General features: G+C 42.7%; 2 non-coding genes across 2 annotated transcripts; one reads left to right on the forward strand and one right to left on the reverse strand.

Annotated features, from left to right (window-relative positions):
• Positions 1 to 746: 746 nt before the first annotated feature.
• On the forward strand, positions 747 to 819 carry Trnak-cuu (transfer RNA lysine (anticodon CUU)). The gene has a single exon. It is a non-coding gene; the product is annotated as a tRNA-Lys (tRNA).
• Positions 820 to 1,105: 286 nt separating this feature from the next.
• On the reverse strand, positions 1,106 to 1,179 carry Trnan-guu (transfer RNA asparagine (anticodon GUU)). The gene has a single exon. It is a non-coding gene; the product is annotated as a tRNA-Asn (tRNA).
• Positions 1,180 to 11,581: the final 10,402 nt, after the last annotated feature.

The following is an 11,581-nucleotide window of genomic DNA, read 5'->3' on the forward strand; positions in this document are numbered from 1 at the left end:
GGTGTAAGAAGTATTCGTACAGCAACAGATTAAAAATAAAATTAATATGGAAATAAATACATAAGTGGTTAACCTTAAAAATAATAAACTCTGATTTAAGCAAATTCTACTGTAAAAATACATAGGAACGTTGGTTAATTATTTTTTCTTTTTGTTTTTTAATTACTTTGTTTAAGATCACATCAACTACATGGTTATTAGTGGCCACGTTGATATCTACAATTCAATTACAATTTATTCATTATTTCATATTTCCTTTGTATAAGTAATAGTTTGAGAAATTCGTTTCTATTGTTGAGAATCGTCTGCATATTATTTCAAAGTTTGAATTCGATGATCGTGCTGCATGGTTAATTATTTCTCCCCATGAAATTTATTAATAAAATAAATTTACGAAGTTTTATTTTGGATTGGTTCCTGCACGAATACTTATTACACTTATTTGTAATACGATAAATATTTTTGTTCGTGAAAGGAAGAATTTATAGATCTTCTCGCTGCTGAATTAATTAGTCCTAAGTAGAGCTTCCCGGACGAAATAGTTTAACAAATATATTTAAAATACAATAAATATTTTTGTCCACGAAAGGAAGATTTTATGGATGTTCTCTCGATTATAGATCATCATAGGGTGCCTTAGCATTTGCAAGGGGAGCGTAAAATCAATTTTGTAACGTAATAAAATACGAATATATTTCTATTTTACAATCCGGCTTGAACAATCATGGCGTTCGGAATGCACATGTGCCCGGCTAGCTCAGTCGGCAGAGCATGAGACTCTTAATCTCAGGGTCGTGGGTTCGAGCCCCACGTTGGGCGATTTACTTTTTTTTGCATTTTTCGAATCGCTTTATCGAATTAATAAATCTATTTCCGCGTCTTTTTCGCATTCGTTCACGTTTGTCGACAGAAAACGAAGCATTATTGTTAAAAAAAATTACGATCTAGTTATAACTGACTTTTGGTAAAAAATAATGTTGCAAGTGAAAGAAGTACGTTTCGTCGCAGTTTTACGTGTAACTTTTTCTGAAGAATCGATTCGTTCGCGAAGTGTATGGAAACTCGTTGCAGGTTCTGAAGCGAATATTGTCGTTTATAAAAATTTCGCCCCCGGGTGGGCTCGAACCACCAACCTTTCGGTTAACAGCCGAACGCGCTAGCCGATTGCGCCACGGAGGCGGCTTGTTGGTCGTCCTTTTATCGCTAAATTTGTTCTCTCGGCGAAGAAACTTAAACAAACAAATCGTGAGATAACGATAGCGCGTGGGATACCAGCTAAAACGCGCCGTCTAACGAGCTTAATCTACGTACCGTATAAATCATCAACGATTGCATCTAGAGGCACGGAATTAATCTTTACGCCCGATGTTTAATATTCATTTGCATAACGTAATAGGAACGATTACTCGACTTTATCGAGGATCCCTCGTTCGCGCGAAAATATTTTCCGCGGCGGTATTGCGACCGTAGAAAACGAGAGAGACGAAACTCTCCTCGAGATACTTTCACCGAAACGACGCTGCTCTCCAAGCGTGCCGCGTATATACAGACGTTCACCGCGGATAAAAGAACAATCGTTTCGTTTGTAAGCAAAACAGAGGACAAAGGGTGCTCGTGGAAGCCTTTGAGGATAAATAACGAGCTATGGACGCGGTCGTGGTCGAGAACGGCGCGAACCCGCAACAGAGTGCCACTTGCCGAGGAACCGTTAGGTCGGGGTGGCGATTTCTCGCGATAGAATTTCGACGGCACCGAGCGAAATCGATTTCGGACCGACGATTGCACGTTCCGTCCGATTTTGCACGCGACGCTCGAATGGAATCGACTCGAAACGAGGATTGCGCGGGACTTCCAGACTGACAATTGCTTTTTCTTCGGTGACTGTCCAAATTACTTCGCCGTTCCAACGTAAAACGGGTTTGCTCGCGACAATGGCCACGTCTGGATGATTTCGACGTTTCCAGTTACGTTTCAACGCGACAATATTAAATGAACAATCCGAGCGGTCGTCTCTATTCTGAAAATGCCTCGGGGCATTGTCAACCCGGATAGATTGCCTTCGTTTCTAGAAATAAAGAATTAAATCAGTTATTTCTCCCACTCTTTTACTTCGGTGACTGTCCAAATTATAAGGTTGTCCGAAAAGTTTCTTTCGCTTTATTAATAAGTAATACATGCGCGATAGTTAATGTTTTATGTTGCATTACTGAACTGTGCACGATTCATTTTGCTCCGTTACTGTTACGATATGAATATACAGGGTGGTCCACCTAAGTAAGGTCACCTAAAGATCTAATTGTGGGGGTACAACAAATATTTTGTACGCTATTTGAATGGTTTGAAAAAACCATTGTATTGCAAAAAATTTCTTTTTTCTAGGGTAATTTTTTCCGGAGTTTACAAGGTTAACGATGTTTTTTTGTGCACAAATGTATAATTCATTTTATCGCATCGTGTAGCTGATGTAAAAATACGTTCAGATATGTACATTACATGAGCTTGAAATGATCTTTCAGTTCAAAAATGAAATGGAAACGAAAAATTGTTGTCTAAAACGTTCTCTCAAAATGTACAATCCAAGCGATCATCTCTATTCTACGCCGAAATGGGTGGAATTAATGACAGTCTTTTTATTTTATTTTGAACGTCTACTTTATCCGACGGCTTGGAAGAACGTGTTGACCGTTTGGAGAACGAACGAGAACTAATTAAAAGCCCAAGCCTACGCGAAAGAGAAATTCTAACGTCCACTTAAAGAATAGAAAATTCTGCCTGCGCTCTGTTTATTGGCCTGGCCTTCGACGACAAACAGTCAAGAGTTCTCGGATCTGATGGTGTCAGTCCGATACTTTAACAGACAGAAAGGGCAGTGCCTCTTAACGCTAGATTTATTTTTGCTTAACGCAAATGTAAATGTATATACAGTAGCTCGCGAAATTATTCGAACGCCTCCAATCTACACAGTTAATAAATAAAATACACACGTTAGGTTTAGGTTTTCAAAATAAGATTATAAACAAAGACACATAGGAATCTGGAGAACGTATAAGTAAAATTACAAAAAAAATCTGACGACACAAACAGCACTCACAAGCCATTGAGTATAAACATACCATTTTCGCACGTCACAAAAGTATTCGAACGTTTAGACAAGAAGCGTATTTCTGGCGATTGAAATGTAAACATTACGCTGTAGTCGATTCCAAGACATCGTGTGTAGTTCATATAGATCTCGTAGAGTATAATCTTTTATAATTATTCCAATCGTGAGCACGAAAAAGTCAGAAAGCAGTAAATGTGAACGTGAATTAATATCGAAGTTGCATAATGAAAATAAATCTTATCTCGAAATTGGCAAATTATTAAATCGAAGTAAACCTACGGTATATTATACAAATAAAAAAGTCGAAAACTGAAGGAAATATTACAAACAAGAAACGTACAGGACGTCCAAAGAAGTTAACGTCTAGAGAGGAGAAAATGATTATACGTGAAATTAAGAAAGATCCGAGTACATCTGCACCAAACACTTGCAGCGATTGTTGCAAATAGTTTTGGGAAAGATGTACATCCCGAATTGTGTCGTAGGGTTCTGCGGAGTAATGATTTCCATGGAAGAATACCACGAAGAAAGGCATATATCAGTAAAACTAATAGAAAGAAAATACTAACGTTTTCAAAAACGTATGTTGACAAAGATATTTCGTTTTGGAATAAAGTTATTTTCTCGGATCAGAGTAAGTTTAATATTTTCGGTTCGAATGGGCAGCATTGAGTAAATCCAACATCAACCCGGATAGATTACCTTTGTTTCTAACAAAACGTTAAATCATTTATTTCTCCCACTCAACGAAATTCGTCCCCGGAGAGGTTACCGAGCACTCGAGTTCGAAGTACTCGTGCGATATGTACCACGTGGAACTCTTCCAAGTTTCACGGTGAATTACCCGACACCCGACGATGCTCGTTTAAGCGAATACGACTGGTTGCGTTGGGGGGGCCACCGGTCGTACCCTGGAGGACTGCGTAAACGCCCTACCCACATGAAAGTAAGAAAGGAAACGAAGGAAGAAGGAAGACACGCATGACTAGTCGCGAGAGAAAAAAAGAGAACAGTCGGTGGCTGCGTTCGAGGGCGTTGCTTGCGAGTGGGTGAAGGGTGTTTGCGAAAAGATTCGAACGGAGTAAATACGCAAGGGTGCGGTCTTCGTAAAGGACTCGCAACCCTTTTCTCCTCGACAAAAAAACGGAATTCGGTTGCACCGGGGACTCTCGGGAAAGGTGAAGAGAATCAAAGCCACCACCGCCGACAAACGGCTAATTGAGGTGTTAGGATATTTACTGTGTACAGTAGAGTCTTCTTAAATGCGCAATCTCGGGACTGAACTTGTATTGGATTGTCCGGAAAACAGGGATTCGAACCGCTGCTGAACCCTAACCCAAACCCGGTTAATGAAAGGAAGGTTACTGTAACCCATACTAACCACGAGGGAACGGTTCTTGAATTGTAGGAAGAGCGGGTTAACACGTAGATTGCCGTGTCACCCATGTATGGGTTTCACTCAAGAACTAAAAAGATTTATTCTGAAAAGTTGACATCAAAGGTGATGAATTTAAATGAAATTCATGAATTTTGATGTAGTTACGAAAATAAATAGCACGATAAATGTTTGATTACATAGATTTCGGTAGTCTAAATAATATTTAATATCAGCAAGAAATTTTTAAGAATATTCGTTTGGCGGTCAACGTGTTAACCTGCTCGGAGTGGGTTACTAGTAGAAGAAGACATCCTAGACATCCAGACAAGTCAAAAGATATGTGTACTCACAGGCAGTATTCAAATCAAATGAAACTAGATCGTTTAAAATGTACGAGTATATAATGAATGTAGGATCGATTAATTTTAGAGTGTCGTTAGAAACGGTATTTGTACTTTCTTTTTAAACTTCAACGATTATTTGGCATAATAAATGTACAATGAACAGACATAAGTTAAAGACGGGATAAATATATACAAAATATGAACACACAGACATACGAGTAAATGTAAGCACTTGCATGACCTTCTTCTCGCGCATGGGCAGTAAAGTAAAAAACAGACAATATTGAAACAAAATTGATTACCGTTTAGAAACATGGTAATAACTATGGTTTTTACTGTATTATTGTAACGCGCATACAACCGGGTTACTCGGGTTACAGATGTCTTGTGTTACCTGGTTAGATGGGTTATTCGATAATACGAAGTACCGGAACCCGGTACGAGTTAGGGTTCGAATCCCTGCCGGAAAGTCCATGTTTATTTTTGATAGGTGGTGCAGGTCTGAATATGTCGAAATGGCTGAAAATAAATAACATATTAGGTGGACTGGAAAGTAATGTCGTCTTTGCCATCTTAAATACTTGTTTATCATTTATCAGCTCATTGATTTTTCTGGCATTGAAAATTTGCACGCTAGGTGACGGAAAGGCTGCTGACAATGAGGGCGATTATATAATGAATTAAAGATAGAAATTTATTGGAAAGTTTGAATTTAATGTAAAAGAAACGACATTACTTTTCGGTCTACCTAATATGTACATCCCTTAAAAGGTGGTAAGGTTGCGGAACAAAATGGTACCTATGTAATTCAATAAACGTATATTACAATTCAAATGTGCCTTTGAAGTTTTCTTGCGGGTGGTCATAAAGACCAACCCCACAGTTGGAAAGAATAGCAATGCCCAAGCTCCGAGGGTTTGAAAAGGGACAAGGACGAGGAAAGAGGCGATGTTTTTCGCGAACGTGTTCACCGGATCCACCACCTCGTGGATCGCTGAATTTGGTTCGCGAACATCAGTTTTCGCCTAACCCAGCGGGGCTACTTTTACGATTTTACGCCTATTAGAAGGGTCATTTGTTAGCGAACTCTGCTATTTCCCGTCTACACTACGGCGAAAACCGGTGAATAACAGGGTTAGCTGTCATGTTCACGAACGATGTACGCGAACCAGCGTTCGCGCAGTGTGGACCCGGGGTTACGCTGTTCGGAACTCGAAATCCTGGACCCCTAAAGTGGTATACCCCTAAGTGGTGGGGATTCAGTTCCTTTTCTCGTCCAAAAGCAGAGCGTTAAACGACGATCAACCGAGCGCGACAAAACTTAGACGCGAATCGGTGTTATGGCCGCGTTAACGAGCCATGAAACGAACCGTACATTGTTCCGACGAGCGAAAGGGCACCGTTTTGTCGCGGCTGGTAGGTGCAAGGACCCAAGCGGACGCATCGAACGCCTTCGTCGCTCGCAAATACATCCGAACCGGTCTTCCAAAGCGAAAGGAAAAACGAGGAGGACAGAGGAGAGTCAATTGACCGTTAAACGTCCCGAGCTCCTTCAAACCGCGCGAAGATAACGCGGTCACCAATTACCGCTTCCTGCGTCCACGAAACTTCCAAGAAGCGTCACCCCTTCGTCCAGGGGCGTATTCTCGGACCCTGCGCCAGAAAAATAAGTCACCCTTTCTGTTTTACACTCCCCGATGCCTCTTTATTTCTATTACACTTTTCGATTACAATTTTCCTTACTCAACATGTTTCTTCGCTACATTCTTCTACTCTCTCTCTCACACACCCGATCTCTCCGATCTTGCTGCCTGTCTCGAGGAGGGAGGGAAATCTCTAAACACGAGACCGTTGGTCGAATCTCGAACACTACCTAACAGCTCGTAATTAAATTATTGTCGCATCTGTTAATTTCTTGTTTTCCATCGCTTCTTTCCAGCAAGGTCGTTAACCTCTGTCCTCTGCCATCAGTGGATGAATATTTTTTTCATGCAATCGCGCGTGCTTCGCGTGGGTGTGTCGCGGTACGCCAGCCCTACCTTCGACACCTACTACCATAGGGCGTTTCCGGTTTCCATTCCCTTCTGCTTCATCATCGTCGTCTCCGTTCTTTTTCTTGGCTAGTTCTCCGACGACAAAGGGCTCGCCCTTTTATCGTGCAATTTTTTATTCGAGAATTTCTTTCGTTTCGCGACGTCGAGCGCCGAATCAGAAGGGCGAATCGACCGGCTGTCGGCAACCTTTTTCGACAAAACGAGATTTTCGTGGGAAATGGAATTGCAAGTTACGTTCGATTATCGCGTTACACTCGAGTTTAATTGAATCGGGAACGGTCGATGCCGTCGACGTTTCGTCTGGTCCCGTCCCTCTCTTGAACTGAACGCTCGCGCCGGTAGAAATGCGCTTAAAAAATCGCTCGTTTTCCTCAGCCAACTAGTACGCGCGGTTAGGAGGGTTTCGCGATTGAAATGGAATCGGAAAATCGACGTGAACTTTCCGCTGAAATCGTTACTCGAAGTATAAATAATTTAATGGAATAGGAATTTATTTACCGTATTGAATCATTTTTTTTACGTATTTACGAATCAAATTATTTTGATTGTAAGAGATTTTTAACTGACTTTGAAAAGGAGCAGGTTACTCAATCCGACATGTATATTTGTATTGTTGAAAGAACTTTTTACGTGCAGAGTAAGTCCGAAGAAACAGAACACCTAAATATCTCCGTTACTTTTCGTTGTAGAAAAAAACTTGTTAGGATAAAGTTACACTGTTTAAAGGGTCGCATGTAACGGTGTAAGGGAAAAAATTGTCAAGGTCATTTTTAACGAGATTAGCTCTTATAATTTTGAAAATTGGCAATCATCGTCGTATCGGGTATCCTCTCAGCTAAGGGTCGAACGAAGAAGTCGGAAGACGGCCCGAGATCGACTTTGCTCGTCCGGTCACAAATCGCGAAGGCATCCGCGAGAGCAAGGGCGGATCAACCCCCGAAGTCGATGGGATACGTGATGTAGGCTGACTGCAACGTAAGCCGGGGGCGGGATTGCTCAACCAAATAGAAAAGATCCACGGATGTCGTAAAATTGATATTTATCCTGGCTGGTATCCAGTGTTGAAACTCTGCCAACTCAGCTACGGATAATACCGCGGCGTCCAAACGCCCGGATCCCCACCGTACGTAATTATCGTCTTCCACCGTTTTTTCTTTCTTCCCTCTTCCAACCAATATTCTTTTCGTCGCGACTACACCGGGGCGAGATTAAAAGAAGCTTGCGAGGTCGAGGAGATTCTCGACCGAAATTGACTCGGCGTCGACGGCCAGACATTCGAATGGTCCACCCGAATGGCAAGAGTCGAGAGAGCATGGAAATGCGAGAAACCTCCAGGAGGCATTCGTTACGGGCGATCGATAATTTTTCGTTTTGTTCACCCTGTAACCTCGAAAGGTATTCATTTGGAAGGATAATGGCCACCTCGATACTTTTGTGGACGTTTCGACGAAAATATGGAAATAATGGCGAGGAGTACAACTGAGGGTAACGACGAATATCGTACTCGAGTGTTCGCTTGGCGTGCGAGAGTCCTACTCGATTTATAGATCGAACGTGAAAATGTCCAAGTAATCGCTTTTGAGATTTTTTCCCTTCGTTAAAATGGCAATCTGTGGTGAGACCTCCTGGTCTCGCCACTAGAGGGACCGGACATCGCGTGTTTCTCACAAGTCCTCGGTCTCGCCTACCTTTCAAATGTTAGTTACTCCCGAGCGACCTCTAAACACCCCTAAGTCTAAGTCACGAGCCTGCTAAGTAGCCTTACTAACGAAACAAGTCTTTCTCCTTTTCTCCTCTCCCGCTCTCCCTCCACAGTCGCAACCTCCACGCAACCCTTTAGTTTCCATTAAAAAGATTCCAGACCTAGAATCCATCGAACGCGACGAAGCTCCACGCCTGCATGTGTCGAGAGCAAGCCACGTGTCTTATCGCTGGCTGGCCCACAAAAATATGCACACCGTAAAATCGTAAGACCTCGTCCTTTCCACGGTAACACTCGTCGAGGAGGAAGGGAATTTCTCTAAAGTCCCCTCAATGGGATCTGACTACCCTGCGTTGTCGAGGGGTGTCCTCGTTTAGCCACCCTTGCAGGGACGTATCTAGAAGATGTATTATAAATCTGTTTCGCTTCTTCGCTAAACTACAGGCTGTTACGTAATTACGACTCCACGTGGCTGTTATCATAAATTGATTTATCCTCGCATAGTTCGATATTTCTGCTTCTGTCAGCTTCCGATTGCTTCGCTTACAAATACAGTTTACAAATACAGCGATAACAAGATTTCGCCCCGCTATTTGTAATTTCCGATCGCCCCCTTGGATCAACGATACTCCGAACCCCGTTTCGAAACCGTCGAAACGGATGCAGCGGCATTCGACGGTACGGTTAGCAATTTATAGGAGTTTCTCGAGCGTGTCTTTTAAATGTCTCCGGGAAGCTATAAATGCGAACCAATAGCCACGGCGAACGTCGAGCACGATCAATTCGTGGCTCGACAATTAATATCGGTCGTCAGTACGGCCGACCACGTTTGAATATCGGTCTCGCCGTTCGTCGCTCTCGACGAGCAATAGAAAACCGTTTACTGCGTGTCAGAATATGCCTTCAACTCCCTTGTCGTTCGAGCCGAGAGGGTAAAAATCCGGTAATTCGTAGCAAGGTGCATACACTCGACAACAAAATTAAAAAGGTCCTGCGCGTCGCGTTTGCAGTTTACAGTTGCTACACGGTTTGATTTAACGTTTCCATTTTCCAGCCGTTCCGTATAGTTACGCCGGAAGTCACGTTCCCGTATTTCACTTCCGCCGTTTCAGTTCTCCAGGTACTCACATTTCATAACTGTTACTTCCCTAAACTTTCTTAGTCTCGCTATGTCCTGCAAATGTTACCCGTGCTTCTCTTTACAGCTTCTGATCAAATCTAGAGGAGACAAATTTGAAATTTTTAAATTCAACATTCTTATCGATGATATCCATTTATAATTAAATACAAAAATTACGCCTGAAGTCACGTTGCCATATTTCACTTCCGCCGTTTCAGTTCTCCAGATGTTCACATCTCGTAACTGTTACTTCCCTAAACATTCATTACAGTCTCGCTGTGCAAATGTTACCCGTGCTGGTCTTCCATTTACACCTGATCTGATAAAATCTAGAGAACGAAAGTTCGAAATTTTCAAATTCAACATTCTTATCGATGATATCTATTTAAAATTGAATACAAAAAAACTAGAGAGGTTAATTAAACTTCCATATTCGTGTTCAAGGGTTAATGTAGAAGAATACGAAGCATGGTGTTCAAGGGTTAATTTTGTTGCGGAGTGTAGTCCCTCCGTATCGTCGCTCGTGTCGATATTCTCTCGGGATACGTCGTATCGGCCGGAAAGAGAAGAGGCAGGTATGGAGCGTGGAGGGGGAGCACCCCCACTGTCTACGGCCCTGTAACGTGTCCGCCCAATAAGGGTGCGTTACTCGCGGCCGTTCAGTCTCGCTCGAACTGTCGGTCGGGTAAGACGTGTCGTTCTCCCTCTCTTCGTCGCGCTGCGCCGTGCAGCGTCGCGTCGACTCTCGCGTGCCGGCTGCGGCGCCTTCGGAGTGTTTTCTTCCGATTCTTCCCTCGTCCTAACTTGTTCGGTTTTGAATTATCGGGTCTACCCGCGATTGTGCGTCCATGAACGCGAAAAGTGCGGAAGTTACATACATGTATTTGTGACGTGCATCGTGCTCGAGATCTGGAGATTGCGAGTCCCATCCCACGCGAGGTGAGGACGAAACCGATGGGGGATGACGTTCGATGGAAAGGGAGGTAAGAGTAGCGATCGTACAAGTACCGATATTATCGGTACTATCGATATTATCGTTACCAATGAACGCTTTACACCGAGTCGTTTCTATGTCCACGCGAATATATCGATGCACGTTAATTACGCGCAGCTCGTATCACGGACCAATTCCTTTTACGTTTTTTGTATGAAAAAGATATGTTGTAGATCGTTTTTGTATCTTCGTACGATACAACGACGAATGAGTATGGAAGCTCGCGTAGATTTATCAACGATTAGAAACAAACCCCTCATCGACAAGGAGCAACGTTAGACACCCACTAATTATGTACTTTTTCGATCGCGTGTATTTCGGAACGGCGTGAAGTTGCACTAGTCTGCTTTTATCGCCAATTTCATATCGATTAGACGTCTTGATTAGTTCGATATTTATTATGCGTTACGATACCCTCGATGTGCACTCGATATCGTGGGTGCTGGATCAAGTATTCGTTGCAACGGTAATCGAGACTCGACACGTGAAATTTCGATACTTCCTACTAAGTACATTTGGTATCGAATCGCTCTAATATATCTATATATTATACATCGTGCGGGTATCTCATCATCGATGAGGAGCATGCTTACTGCTACAAACCGTTCCCCCTACATACTTTTCACCGAATCTGTCCCAGATTCGTCCTCTGTCGTAGTCGTGGCATCGTTTCGTCGCCCTTCGAGACGTTTCGTGTCCTTTTTCGTGACACGTTTACCAACATACGGCTACGAACCGGTGAAACGATGCCGCGCGAGACACGAGTCCAGAAATAGGCTAACTTTATCGTCGGTGAAGCTTACGATCCCGGACAATAAAACATTATACTATTTCACGAATATAGACGGATTTTCGGTAACCGATCGGTGAAACAAACGTGACGAAT

This window comes from Hylaeus anthracinus, unplaced genomic scaffold (assembly GCF_026225885.1).
Source record: "Hylaeus anthracinus isolate JK02 unplaced genomic scaffold, UHH_iyHylAnth1.0_haploid 11883, whole genome shotgun sequence".
NCBI classification, from domain to species: Eukaryota; Metazoa; Arthropoda; class Insecta; order Hymenoptera; family Colletidae; genus Hylaeus; species Hylaeus anthracinus.